At 39.0% G+C, this 15,509-nt stretch overlaps 1 protein-coding gene across 1 annotated transcript in view; it reads right to left on the bottom strand.

Annotated features, from left to right (window-relative positions):
* adgrl1a (adhesion G protein-coupled receptor L1a) overlaps positions 1-7,919 on the bottom strand; it is a 147,059-nt gene extending 139,140 nt beyond the window's left edge. The window contains exons 1-2 of the mRNA XM_079365548.1: positions 7,812-7,919; positions 4,748-4,807 (exon numbers count right to left, since the gene is read on the bottom strand). The gene's annotated coding sequence lies outside the window, so the exon portion shown is untranslated. The remainder of the gene's footprint in view (positions 1-4,747; positions 4,808-7,811) is intronic.
* Between the last annotated feature and the right edge of the window lie 7,590 nt (positions 7,920-15,509).

The following is a 15,509-nucleotide window of genomic DNA, read 5'->3' as shown; positions in this document are numbered from 1 at the left end:
GGATTTTATCAGTTAGAGTCTCAGTGTTGGAATAATACGAAATTACAGAATATCCCTATTGGCCAATAATTATCTGAACTGTTATAAACACAGTTTTTCCCTACAAAAGCAACACTTTTTTTTCCTCATGCTAGTGTCTGTGAAAGACAGAAGCTCAGTCTCTTTCTGAAACGATTCATTTCAGCAGCTGTCTGAAATCAAGCCCAAATCATAGTGCACCACTAATTGCAAGAAAACTCCAGCACACTGTCTAAGCTGCACAAATATATTTGCAACATATTTGTGCAATTTAGACAGAGCCCTCAACTTTTTCCTCTTTTTTTTATTTTTTTTTACTTACAGCAGCTGTGAGAAATGCCGTCTCACCGTAACTTTCAGTCACCCTAAAGAAAGCCTAAGAGCTGGAGCTGAGCCAGGTTAAAGGGCTACACTGGTCCCACCTGACAATCAAGTGAGCTCTTGCCCCACTTCATACAGTGTGTATCCATGAGGACAATCAGACCTATTGAGATTTTGCAAACTTCTACTGTAAAAGTGTTTTTAACGGCGCGTAATGTATGCGACTTCCAGGGGTTCTTTTTGAGCCAGTCTCAAGTGGACTTTGCACTTCCGCATTGGCTTGATTTTTGAACACCGGAGGTTGCCCCTTAAGGGCAGGGAAGTGAAGAGTCAGGAAGTGAGGGGGGAGCTGAACAATGAAGAAGGTGCATCTAAAGTTGTGTCATGCTAAGCTTTTAAAGCTTTCTGTACTTTTGGATACATTTGATTATTAAAGTAACAAAAACTGTATCATTATATAAAAGTTGATATTGAAACTGATCAAAGTTTTAAACATTTTGGGGGTTTTTTAAATAAGCTTTATTCTCATCCTCCCAATGTTTTCCCATCACCACCACAAAGGTCTATGTCTTAGAAATGTTAAGCTCTCCCTTTCCCAGGGTATAATACTTGAGTCCCGCTCCCTAATGTTGTTTTCAACACTCTATCCACAGACGGTGGTATAGTTCCTGTTTTTTGGCAGGAACGGAGCGGGTGGAAAGGGGTAATGGAAAGGTATGTGTGACGAATTGAGGCAAAGGGTGAGGAGGCAAGCTGTGTGGCGATGAGGAGAGGAGATGAGGGCACAGCACAAGGAGGGAAAGTCTGTGGAAAAAATGCAGAGTTGAAGGGTTTAAAAGAGCAGGATCAGCACTTATGCAAACACTCGGAGGAGCTAGTCCCACACAAATGCACACTGACACACACACACACACACACACACACACCTGTACACAACCATCTAGCGAATTTCGCAGCAGCACTGTTACAAATATCTTCCATATCAGGTTGTCATAGTGGGCAGACTTGACTCTTGGAACAGCGACTCCCTGTTGCGGTGTTAGGCTATTACATGCTCTACCAGAGCTCGACTAATAACATGGACCGGATCAGCCACTTCCCACTTCCTCCTCAGATCATCACGTATCACAGGAGTTGGGGCATTTTTACCACCCACTCATGCCAGAGACCTTTCCCAACCCTAATCCTACACATAGCAACACACGTACAAATGCACACAGAGACACACACACACACACACACACGAAGTAAGTCTGTTTCTCTTGCAAACCTTGTTCCCATGTACTGCATACCTCACCTCCCATCATTCTATACATCATCCATCAATTGTTGCTGGTTAGTTGGCCGCCGTCCATTTGCACTGTGCAACTTTGCTTTGTTTCTTGTTTGTTGCTGTTAATCTCTATAAATAGCTGTGGGGATCTTTCCAAAACCCACTTTGCACTAAATTTACTGTCTTGGTGGCTGAGCACACATCTGTCTTTGCCTCAAACACAATTCACACCCAAACTCACAGTCCAAATCCTACACACATAAACACCTCAAAGCTCCCAATCCCCAAATCCCTGTTTAGTAATTGTGTGACAATGGTTGTGTTTTTAGGGTTGAGATGTTTGCCGCTGTCACTGTGAATTATGCTTGCCACTGAATGGGTGATTTTGTTGGGGGGGTTTTTTCTCCCAGCTTGTGTTTTGTGCTTTGCTGCTGATTGAATCCATTCTATTGACTGACCTGAGCGATAAAGAGAGATGACACGTGAAAATCATTGTATTAAACAGTGAGGTCTTATCGACTCTCATAATGTCGCGATTGCACCAAGCTGAAACGTCTCCCTGATTAGGTTTTCGATCAAATGGGCTGCTTGCGTGGCTTTTAAAAGGGATCCTTGAGGTTCGCTTCAGTGCTTTCCGAGGTGCAAAATGAAGCTACAACAACAGAGCGGAGAATAAAGGCATCATTGCCTCTTTCTTTCTACAAAAAAGGCTGCGCTCTTCTTCTACAGCCAAATACAGGCGGTGATTTGGCGTCTTCTACAAGGTGAACATGAGTAGCAGTACTACAAACAGTTTAATCAGTATGCTACAGTTTCTCAATGTGCAAACATAATCGTGCCAAACAATATACTTGGCTTCAGGTGGTAAAAGATTGCATAAGAGGATAAAAACTGACTGAAGTCAGTGAGTGTGAGCAGATAGACGTCCTTTGGGAGACTCTAATGGAAAACCATAAGAGTGGTCACAAGCAGCAGGCTGTCTGGCGTTATTGCAAGCAGTGGCACAATTACTGACAAGTGTTTTCACGAGGATGGAGCATTTTACACAAGACACCCCCACAGGCATAATGTCTGTCGCTCTGCCTCTCAGTTTCCTCCTCCCTCTCTCTCTCTCTTTCTGTCTTTGTCCTCGTCACACACACACACACACACACACACACACACACACACACACACACACACACACACACACACACACACACACACACACACACACACACACACACACACACACACACACACACACACACACACACACACACACACACACACACACACACACACACACACACACACACACTCCTGTCAAGCCACTCCCTCGCCTCAGTCCTCTATTTTTTCCCTCCATCAACTCAGTGACACCCAGCAGTGGGCCGTGACATTACAGAAAAACAGAGCAATGGAAAGAGGGACAGGGGTGTGTGTGTGTGTGTGTGTGTGTGTGTGTGTGTGTGTGTGTGTGTTTGGGGGGGGGGGGGGGGTAGAGGAAAAGAGGTTTGAGATCCTGAAGGCAAGAAGGGGATATTTAAAGCGAAGGTTAGAAGGGTGGGGAGCTTGAAAAAAGCTCAAGTTGGAGCAAGCGGTGGAGTGGGTGAAAAGTAAGTGAGGGACATGTGAGTGATTTCCTCAATGTCATGTGGCAACGTGGGGGCGGCTGCAGCTACGGGTGAAGGAGCGGTGAAGCAAGCTTGATGGCCCACACAACTGCTGAGAGGAAGTGGTCCCCTTGAAAGAAAGGGCTCAATAATTCAGACAGAGGTGGAAAAAGAAGGAGCGAAGGAGAAGGACGGGACAGAATGGGAGCTAACATGCATATAGAACATCGTCTATTAAGGAGGGTTGGAGGGCGAGAGGGTGGTTGTCGATCGCCCACGGTTCAAGAATTATCAATCAAAACCAGCGCTGCTCTTGCTGCATGCATGACGTCACAAGTGTCCGGAAAAAAAAAAAAACCCTGTGCAGGTGTGCCAGCGTCGGGCTTCCAGAAGCAGCATTCCTGGCACGTTTGCAGTGAAACAAAATCTGTTGTGCTTCGCTTCCAGGTAAGCGCTTTGTGCAGGACATCACTTTGGAACAATTCATTCGAACTGGCAGCCGCGCAGTGTGGCCACAATCAGAGCTGCCACCAGCCTGCAGTGCGCACACAAGCGGAGGAATTATACTCTTATGAAAACCACAGGGATCCATTCATAGCCCCAAAGCTCAATTCACAACTCCATTCTATATAACAAACTCTGTGTCATTTGTTTCAGTCAGTACAGAGTGCAAGAAAATTTGCGGCAGATACACCATAGTGAACTCTGGGAGACGTAAGACACCCAGCACTTACACAGCATGTAATGAGGTTGACACGGAAAGAGAAAGGAGTGAAGGGACATTAATTCAGAGATTTTGCTCCGAGCTAAATTAATGTTGAGCAGGATGAAAATTAAAAAGAGGTCACAGTGCTTGAATCTGTGACAGGAGGACACAGATTAGAATCCTTCACAATGCAGACGCTTTACATTTATTTCGACAGGCCAAAACCTATTCACACCCATTTTTGAAACTTTCAGGAATCAAGAATTGTTCCTCAGTTACGATAATAGCCAAGCTAATTAGAAGCTGGCTTCAATTAAGCATTAAGCAACAAGATAATCTCTGCCATTTCTCCAACCTCTTGTGTGAGCACAGATATTCATTTGTATGAAATATGGTATTCATCTTCCCCCCCATACATAAATATTCATTTCAGGCTCGCTGAGATATGCTTTACAGCTTGATAGTTTCCCCGACATTAAAGCTGGTGTGTGATGAGCCTGCAGTGCATCCTGCTGGCTGAGCGTAAGCACAACAAGCCACACAATCCTTCCTGAGCGAGTCCTGCTTTATCTACACTTTGTCATTTACAGCGAGAGCTCTCTGCAAACTCAGCCCTGATTGAAGCTAAGCTGGAATGCACGGCCTGATTTTGAGTAACACTGATAAAACTCTGAAACTCTATTACCTTTCGCCAGCTCCGGCAATGAATTGGATCTTTGACTTGTGGAGCCTACAGCCTTTGAATTATTTTAGACCTGCCAAACATGTCAGTTGTTATCATATGATTAGCTGCCGCTGCACCGTGCTTAGATAAAACGTACACTTAGAACTGACCTATTATTGTTCCTGAGGAAACTCCTGATGTTATACTTCATTCCTGTCGATTCCGGGTGCCTGAAATACAGTTGGAACAAAAGCAACAAATACATCAAGCATGAACAGATAAGAAAAAGAAAGAGAAAAAAAATCAGATTAATTATACAGCTTTCAAACTTGAATGTGGGGATGGGAAATACAAACAGAGCACCTAAGGTAGACTCTGCTGTCACTCATTGACATTTTATACAGGACAGTTTTTGATGATGATCAAAGTTTTAATTCAGAACAGAAACAAGAAAAAGATTCAAAAACAACCAGAGAAGTTGTCGTCTTTTGCATAAATACAGTGACACAAATGTGCTATTAAGCGGGTTATTGTGAATGCCTTGCGCTCTGAATGTTTCCATATTTGTTGACATTTCAATTTTCCTAATGAACCATGATTCCATACCGTACTTCAGGTTTTTTTTAGGCGTAAGCAGAAAATCTTAAAACCAGAACTCTAGGAGATCTCAAGACTTTTAAACTCATGGGGGTGATTCTGTATTATTCCCTTTACACATAAGTTCATAGAAACGACCAATAGTATGAAGATATGAATACCATGGCGGATAGTTCAATGCAATTACCTTGATAGCTATGTCTGTGTGAGGGTTTGATCATCGATCCCTCGTGCAGCAGGGCAGTTTTTTGTTTATTCATGATCTTCAAATGAAAAAAAAAAAAAAAAAAACACATTTACATACAAAGTGTAAATGTCAGCGATCAAATGAACCGCACAATCACGTTCAAATGTGTTTTAGACAATATGAAGTACATCAGTCTCTGATTATTAACTCAGTAATAAGTTGAATGGGTCTGCAGGGGCTTCCTTTAAGACAAATGGGCTATCTGGGGCACATTGCTGACAGTATAGTGAACGCTTAAATCCACATTAGCTCCAGACATCAGGGCTCTGTAGACTGCAACATGCTGAGCTGTTAGAGGTTCAGTCTGGTTTTTAAATGCCGCACTTACTCATAATGATCACCACTAATGTGATCATGATAATATAATAATCAAATTAATGTCATTAATTGATGGTAATTGTCTTCCAACCTCACACAGACTCTTGAAATGATTAACAATAGTTTATTCCAAGGCTTTCCCATCTGCTGATCGCTACTTCTCTATGTACACACAGTGGTTACAGGATTCAGCAGGCTCAGGAAAAAAAACATAAATAAGCTAATTATCAACTATTAAAACTCCTTACACAGCCATCCTTAAACCACTGTGCATCAAATGGACCTTATAAAGAGAACATTTGTCCAAGTTAATCCAGCTAATAGGCTCAAAGGCTTTAGTAAACAGCACTCTATGATATATTTCACGAATCTAATGAAAAGCAATAAACTATACATTACGCATAAGTTTGTGTGCAGCAGAAGAATGTGACAGCTTTAATGAGGGTTTTATGATGTGGCAGAATGTGGCCATTAACATGATTACTGATACTTTCTAACATAACGCATAAGTCCAAACAAGACTACTCAGGCCGAAAATCTGCAAAGACTTACTGATATCCATATTTATGATGAGTATCCATCAGCTCAGCAGAGACTCTGAGGATAGGAAGAGAATGTGTTTAGAAGAACTCTGTTCAGAATGACATCCCATATTAGGGATCAGAGAAAAAAAGTTATTGATGAGGTACAAGAATAAATTAAAGTCATGAAGTATTTTTTTGCAGTACAGTCCTTGATATTGAAGATATTGCATCTGCAGCTGATCCAGCTGACCTGACTGGTGAGAGACAAAGACAGCCTCTCCTGGACTGTCCTAATAATGACAAAACACGGCAGGAGAATATCTGAGTTTAGTCTCTAATTGTCGGTCAAACTGAATGATTATTCAGACCAGATTGTATTAAAAGATAATGAAGAATTAATCTACATGTATTTCTTAGAGGTTGGTCATAAGCCATAGAGTTCAGTCTCTCTATAGGGAGTTAAATGGGCTTCTGCCCCTCTGCCCAGATCCCTATTAGCAATAACACTTTTATGTTAAATCATAAATCAAAGGTTTGCACTACATCAATACAATATGAGAAAAATGTTCAATATTACAATAACAATATTAAATGCATTAAGTTTACCATTTATGATATAACTCACCGTTTGTATGTCTACCCGCTTTCATTATGTTTTACAGTACCTGGGTTTACAACATGTTTTTTCTAGAATCTAAAATCATTCCAAAAAGCATTTTAATCCCACTTCCAATCGGCACCAGCTGGGCTTCTTGTGACTGATTAAATCGTGTGAAATGACTCTTATTATGCCCAGATCTTATCGTTCAGCTAAAAATGTAAAATTGCTCAATGAGAAAACATTGATTGTTGAGATAAAATATTGCACAGCCCCAAATTCCCACAAAAAAACATCTGAAAATTATTTTAAAGGTTATTATAAAAGGTGTTTTTCTCAAACGTTTGCAGGTTGTTACTGGTGAAAAGTTAAAGCTCCTTTGAGGAACTTTTGGTTTGTGTCCATTTTGGCACCTCCTGTTGACAAAGCAGTACCTAAGCATCTAATAAGAGCTGGACAATATATTTTCTTTTTTTCCCCCAAAAAAAGAGCTGAAGAGCTTATTATCAGCTGAAAACTCCTCCCAGGGGCACATGTATCCGAGTAAATACTTTTTTAAATGTCCATTAACATGTAAAACATAAATTTTACATTATGCATGAATGGAACAAACGCTATATGTGGTTTCTTTTGAGACTGATCAAACCTTGCTGACCTTATCAAACAAAAATCACGTCCAAAATTCATTATAAAGACACGTTTTAAAAACATGATATATTTCACTAAAGGCAAGACAGAGTAAGCAACCAAGCAAAGAAAACAGCTTATACAGAAGCAGCATGTAGACCTATTAGATCAAGCTGCTCCAGCCAAAACGTCAGACACTCAACTAGTGCACACCTTGACGCACACTCAACACATAAATACAAACACGTTCCGTCACTGCTGAATGAAGCCGTGTTTGCAGAACAAGGACTCATCTAATAATACCATTATGTTGTTGTACTCACCTGTCTGAAAGGCGGAGGGTGTTTTGTGTACACCTGACTTTCTAGGTAAACAAGGTTCGCTGCTGCCGGGCCAGGAGATCCTCCATGAGCCTGCGGAGACACCCAGGATGCATCTGTTGGTCACGCGACAACGTGGGTGTGTTTAATCGGGTGGCGGCACATGAACTCAGCAGCCGGAACCTTTTCTCATTGTTCACCTTGTTCACCTTTTTCACCTTACCAGGTTGCCATCGACACCGCTATTCTTTTCACACAGCATTGACCTCCTTTATTGTAGCGGCGAGGCTATATTATTATTAAAGTTAAGTATAGGCTACTCAAATAATACTGCGTTTAATTAATGCAAAAGTCATTAATATTTAAAAAAAATATTATCAAGAGTTCATGTTAAACATTTTAGTTCTGTTTTTCTGCAAGAGTTTAAAACCCTTTTATGTATTACATCTAATAATCTAAATCACTACCATTGTATATACCAATTAATATAGGCTAATTAGAATTTACACAATATGTGATTCAGTTTTTAGCCCAGATGTCAGGGGAAGTATTGCAATTTAAGTATTTCGATGTTAAGATAAAACGTGGTTTGATTATTTGCCCTGGAGCAGCCCTCTGGTTCTGGCACTGTACATGTAAACCAGCTTCCTGTTCATGATGCTTAAATCAGCATCTTGAGTTTTCATGAAACCTTCTGAATTTGCTGAGTGAGCAGATTCACCCAAATATGTGAATTTGCCAGTACATTTTTACAGCTACAGCTAATAATTATCATCCTGAACAAGGAAAACTATCTGACACACATTTATCAATGCTGATAAAATATTTGCCACAATCTTCACCAACTATGGAGCAATTTTAACAACTTTTGGAGGTAAAAACACAGATATGCATTGACAATGAATCCATTCTAAAATGTGAGGAGAAAATAATAGGGTGGTGCCAAAGGGACGAAGAACGTTGAAGTAAGTACAGTATATCCACTTGACATTCAAGCTCTTATTGTTATAATTCACAGTTTTGTCCACTAGATTGTGCTATTTTACCATGATTTACTATAAACAGCTTGTTTGTGAACAAATTTGTGTTGTTTGAGGGTAACTTTATGTTTAAATAATTTCTTCAGATATTTAAAAAGACAAATTGCACATTTCTATTCATATCTTACTACTTGTTTTGTTACTCAAAGAACATTCTGTACCATGTTTCTACTGCCATGTACAGTACAGAAGAAACCTTTTGAAAACAGCTGGTGAAATAAACGAGTTATTTCTTATCAATCTAGAATCAATGTGAAGACTTATTAACTGGCAGGGTTTGTTTTCTTGTGGGCCAAGCTAATTTTAGAATAGTTCCGTCCATCTGTGAGCATGATCTGTATCCCACTCTGTTCCGGACAACACAGAGAGTTTAGTCTGTGCAAAGTTACAATTTATTTTAAAGAATAAATATGTTTTTGTTTTTTTGTCTTTAATAGTAACACAGTCCAGGACTAGAGTCCCTCTAAAATCAGCAGCTATTAAATCCACTTCCAAGACTACGGACCATTTCTCCTTCCTTCGCTGGACCATGAGGGGATCCAATCCAATTGTGATTAATATACTAGGCATAATTGACAATTACATTGACCAGTTTTTTTGGTGTACATTTACATAACTGGTGTAACCAAGCGTTCTGGGTTTGCCTAACTGGGTACACTTAGTAAGAAAATGTTGTTGTTCATGGTGCAGAGAGTTGTAACTTCTTCAGCCTGTTTTCACAACAGTTTAATGGTACCCATGGTAACTCTCAAAGTATTCCTAAAGTGACAGTGTATATCACACTGGACAGTCTGTTCAACTAATGTTACTTACACACTGTAGACGGTAAATGTGTTATGTATACTAAAGATGGCAGATTTTTCCTTTTTCTTCCTTCCTGCTGCCATATAACAGAATCTACACAAAAACTCAGAAAATAAATAAAATCACACACGTCTTCATGTGACTTTATCCCCCAGCTCCCTATCAACACAGCTTTACCAGTATTAGCCCTTTGGTTGAATTGATGTATTTACTTCCACCCTAAACTCCTCTGTACTTTACCAGGCTTTAATGATCAGTTTACAGTAAACACTGTTATTACACATAACCACATACACATTGTCGTAAAGATTTCAATCAGAAAGTAATTTCCCCAACTACAAAAGTTACAAAACATTTTTTTTTATAAGTATTTTTTGTGATAAAAAATGTATGTTTTAAACCAACACAGAGACAGTCTTTTTGTTCTTCAAATGTGCACATGCACTATTTGGATTTAATGATCAAGTAATGAGACGATCATTACGATACCTTTCTAAAATGCTCTAAATTTGTTTTTGTTTTTTTTGTCAGATGACTTTTTTTTTTACATACCTGAGGGAAATTCTGGTTTACACTCTTTCTGTAAACTCTTTATTTGTCTCCCTGGGGAGAAATTTGTCTCGGATACTGGCAAAAACTTGCTGTCGACAACACAAGGAATATAACTAATAATAAAACAATTGAGAGACATGCTTCTCACACACAAAGACCCAAACATCGTCAACAATAATAAACCCTAACATGCATTAGTGGCGAGATGCCAAAGTGGGGCTGCTACAAACTGCTGTGTGCTACAAACTCAGATATGTCCTATTTACCCACTGCGCCAGAGCTGTTGGGGATTCGCTTCCTTGCCCATCTTGGCAGTACTCTGTAAATGCCCTGGCACCTCTCCAGTGACCATCTTACATGTTTTGGTCTGCACCTGGTTCCCAACCCAAGTCCTTACAAACTGAGTTACTGCCTCCTCAATGGTGCATGCTGTTTATACTGCAGTATTGATCATTGTTCTATATCAACTTTATTCTAGAATTTTAAATTCGCCACACACATGAATCAATCCCTACTCAGAATAGACTGTCCCTCATACTAAATCACAGTTGTGTTTATTCTGGGACATATCCAGGATTTCTGGGTCCCATAAACAGATCTCACTTTGGGCCCCTCCACAACAGCCTCAGGCAACAATGAGATATTACTAAAACCACGCTTCCAAACCCTTCTTCTCACATACAAAGCTCTTAATGGTCAGGCGTCATGTAATTTTAAAGAGCTAATTGTGCCGTACTACCCTTCGAGAACATTACACTGAATGCCGGCCTGCTCATGGTACCTACAGTCTCTAAATGTACTGTCGTGGATTTTTCTGTTCGAATGAAGATCTGAAAGCAAAGTCTTTTGTCTCTGGGTATTTTATTGCATAGAGTAACTTTCTGCAGAAAGGGGGATCATACAAAGTCACATCAAGTGAGTGCCTCGCAGAAAAAACCCGCACAATCCCGTTTGCACTGAAGCTTTATACTCTTAAACTAGGGTTGTACATTTGCATAAAATGTTTCATTGCATCTCTGTGATTGGTCTTCTATAATATTCTGAGATACCATCCCTGTCTTGTCTGCCCTGCAACGATGACTTCATAAGTTGTTATCTGAATCGAAACTGCAGTTGTTTGAAGAAAAAGGAGTCGAGGTTGTTAATGAAAACAGGGAGCCGAAGTATGTTGTTAGCAGTCAAAGTCCACTCATCTGATGTATCTCAATATAAAGCACCTGTGAAACGGTTACATTTTTGTGCAGACAGTATCTAACTGTATTTTTCCACTACAGTACTAAGGCAAGTAGAGCCTTCAGTTATCAGTTCCCCATCTCCTTTGAAATTATCTACCAGTGGGTATCCAGGAGGCACAGTGTATTTTTAAGAAAAGACTTAAAACTTTTCCTATTTGGTAAAGTTCTCTGTGCATTCACATCAAATTACTGCATGTTGCAATCTGTAAATCTGAGGTACAATACATAACATCTTGGGAGCTCCTCAGCTCTCATAGGTTCCTCGAGATCGTTAGTGGAAAGCCTGCCTGAAACATACGAGTCTTTTAAAGGCTTGATTGATTGATTGATTGATTAAGCTTTCCTCAACTTGCTGAATTTGTTAAGTGCAGATTCACCTTAATATCAAAGCCAGAAACATGAGGATGATTTTTGTTGCAAATTACACCAAATAAGTATAATCATCAACAGGGAAAACTATCCCACACCCATGAAAGTATAATATTATGTTATAATAATGTCTTCACCAGATAATTAATTCCAACAACTTGTGTTACGTTCCGGATAGGAAACCGGAGAGGGAAGGACCCAAGTGCAGAATAAAAATAATTTATTTTAACAAAAAGGCAAAACAAAAACTTACAAGGAAAAATCCAAAACATTCCAAAAGGCAAAAACAAAGGAAATCCAAAAAGGCCACGAGGAGAAAACACAGGGAGCAGCGAGAAGCCACAACCAGAGATGACGCCATATGAAAGACACTGACAATGACAAAACAATGAACCAACAAGAAACTGCCGCAGACACAGAGACTAAATAGACGAGGGGTAATCAGACACAGGTGATACTAACGAGACAGGTGAGGAACATCAGGGTAATCACTAAGGCGGGAAACACAAGGAACAAAGAACACAAGACCAGAACACTGAAGACAAGTACAAAGTACAACCTGACACCGACACCACCAAAACCAGATATACAAAATAAAACAGGAAACAGTAAAGACTAGACTTAAAACACAAGAAAGGAAATAAACTAACAGGCAACATAGAAGAACACAAGGATACAGGAAAACACACTAGGGACTAAAGTAAACCACACAAAGAACATACATACACAGAACACGAGGGAAACAATGAACTAAAACAAGATCAAATACAGAACAAAAACCAAACCACGACAAACTTGTATTTATTAAAAGTAAACAGACAGAGATGCACTACCAGTATAGTTTGTGAGGGATCAAATTTGAGTGACGGAACAAAGACAGTTGAAGTAATTATTTCTACTTGAATGTTTCTCTTATCTACACTTCAATTAGCAGGAGGCTCTGTTTGTGATGTAATTCACCGTTTTGTCCACTAGACTGTACAGTTTTACTTTGATTCACAAAGAGCATCTCGTTTTTTGAACAAACTTGTGTTTGTGTAGTTTTGAGATATGATTTAAAAGCTAATTTATAAATTCGAACTGCAGTGAACAAAAAAAAACTTAAAAGTGGAAAGTGATGTCACACCCTACCTATTACATGGTATCTACATTTTTTCTCATATTTCTTTTTATGTAAAAAAGAAGGGTATTGTATGTGCAATGCCAAAATCTCTAATATAGTTTTCATTTGTGAACATTATGTAGAGTCAGTACGGGTCTTGATGTATTATTGCTGGACAAAAAACTATTCAGATGAAATAGCACAATAGCAGTCATTAAATGAAAAGGTAGAAAGAATTTAATGTGAAATACTTTATTGAGTAAAATGCAAAGTTACAACTTAATGACTTGTTTTGTCTTATTCGAAATTTCAGGCTTAAAATTTCATTACAAACTATCATCCATTTATCAAAAAAGTTGTCTCAACACAAGCCACAAAGACCTCACTAAAGGGATTTGTCACCACTTCCTCTTTTGAGAATGAAACTTCAGCAAACTGAAGGTGTGAGGACATCATGTCCGTGGCTCCTACATTATTCATGAGAGCTTTTTTTGCACAACTATAAAAGAGAAATGTCACTTCACACATATTGTGGCATTCAGCACAGAGGGGCAGGGTGTTGCATTCAAAAGTGTTGTTGGAGGTGTCATTCTGTCAACATTCTGCATTTGTTCACATGAAAACATTTTAGTTACTAACATACTAGACCGACCTTTGTTATGCGTAAAGGTTCTATGGTTTACAAAGCATTCATCAGAAGTCATGTAAAATACTTCAGATGCAAATCTAAGGATTTAAAACAGATTAGTGGTTTTTAATCTGAAATACCAAAACAAGACTAAAGAAACATGACAAATCAAGCTTGTTTTCTTTACCAATTAAAAAAAAACACTACATCATATTGTGCTGTATAAGCTTTTATGACAGAGTAATGGAGGTGATTTTTAAGTTTTTTAGGGATGTTAAACAATTAACCAAAACAGATGAATCATAAAATGTAAGAAAAACTAAAAAGGAAAGACAGCAGAGGGATAATTTGACAGTAACACTTTTTAATGGTTTTTTTCTGGCTTCATATAGTCACCAGCAGCAGATGACTGGTATGTACAAGAAGAAAAGTAGAAACCACAGTCTGACATTGGGACTGTATTTCACGATTGAGGCCATTTTTCTCCCTCCAGTTCTAAATCCAAACAAGATCTTTTTCACTGGGCTGACAAGACCTAAAAGCACTGCCTGAAAATCCCACATGTGGTTCATAAACCGAGGGGCCAGCGTTTTGCTTCGCCACCAGCCACCTACAGCAGAATACAAGTTTCCCACATGCTGAGGAGGGGGAGCAATATCCAATTTGTGCCATATGTGACATTTTAACAAGTTTTTCTAAATACATTTTAATGGTGGGTAGAGAATGACTGCTGCAACTATCTTAACCCCTTCTACTGACCAAGCACATTTGCAACGTCATCAGAGAGGACATTTTGTAAATACTTAAAGATGTACTTTGTTTTGAATAAGACCATTCAGACTAAGTCTTAATCATCGCTGGGAAATGTTGAAAACTTTGAGCAGACGGCTTGGTCTCCATTCTGACCTCTATGTCGAGGCTTTGTCAGGAAGTTGTTGAGACAGCTGGGCCACATTGAGGTCCCTCTTTATTGTTTGGGAGTTCAGAAGGAAAAAAAACAAAAAGAGAAAAAACACGACGAACACAAAACATACAAAACTCTGTATGTACTCTGTCTTTCTGCAGGCAGGAAAAGGCTGTGCGATAAGTGGATAAGCCCTGGATGTGTGCCACGATCTTATTGGCAGGACAGCACTATTTCAAAATGGAAAAAAAAGAGTAAAGCAAGAGTAGCAAGATAGGTAAGTTAGCAAGCTAAAGTGGAACAGTTTGATTCACACATAATAGAGTGAACAGAGGTGATATTTGGTCATTTTCTGATGGTTCCACAGCTCTTTTTCAAAACTATTTCTTTAATATAAGTTCTTTGAGCTTTATTTTAAATAATCACACTTAGAGTCATGCTTGTCCCTGTTAAATTATGGATTGAGTAGAAAAATTGGGAGTAATGTGTGTTATTTGTACTGGGAAAGTTAAGGTGCATTGTGCAGCATGGGCTGTGGGCTGAAGCTTCAGTGCTGAAAAAGTCCTCGCTTGACATAAACTCTGGTTCCTTTTTCATGATAACTAAAAGTTTTCTGTTGTCACCAACAAACATATTTATAACACTTCTGTTTATTGTTGTTCCTCTTTTTTTTAAACCAATTTTCTTTACTTTAATTTGTTTATGTCTAAGCAAGTAAATACAGTAAATAAGTAAGTAAAGTTTTTTTATTTATTATTATTTTTTACATTTTCTATGCTTTATTAATCCCCGAGGAGACATTCTGTCTCGCACTCTGTCATTTTAGAGACATGCTTCTCACATACACAGGCCAGAATCGCACACATACAGGACCAGTGGATCAGGTTTCATCACTTTTTACCTATTGAGGTACAAGTATTTAAAAAGTTAAATTGGAAGTTTTTATTTACATCATACAAATTGTTTTATTATTCAAATAAAATTCAGTACCATGTTTCTACTGCTTGATAAATGTATTGTCAACATGGGAGGTGAGAAACCTTTTGGAAACAATGTGTAAAATGAGT

This window comes from Symphodus melops (genome assembly GCF_947650265.1).
Source record: "Symphodus melops genome assembly, chromosome: 17".
In the NCBI taxonomy this organism is placed as follows: domain Eukaryota; kingdom Metazoa; phylum Chordata; class Actinopteri; order Labriformes; family Labridae; genus Symphodus; species Symphodus melops.
This window is presented reverse-complemented; position numbering and strand designations above follow the sequence as displayed.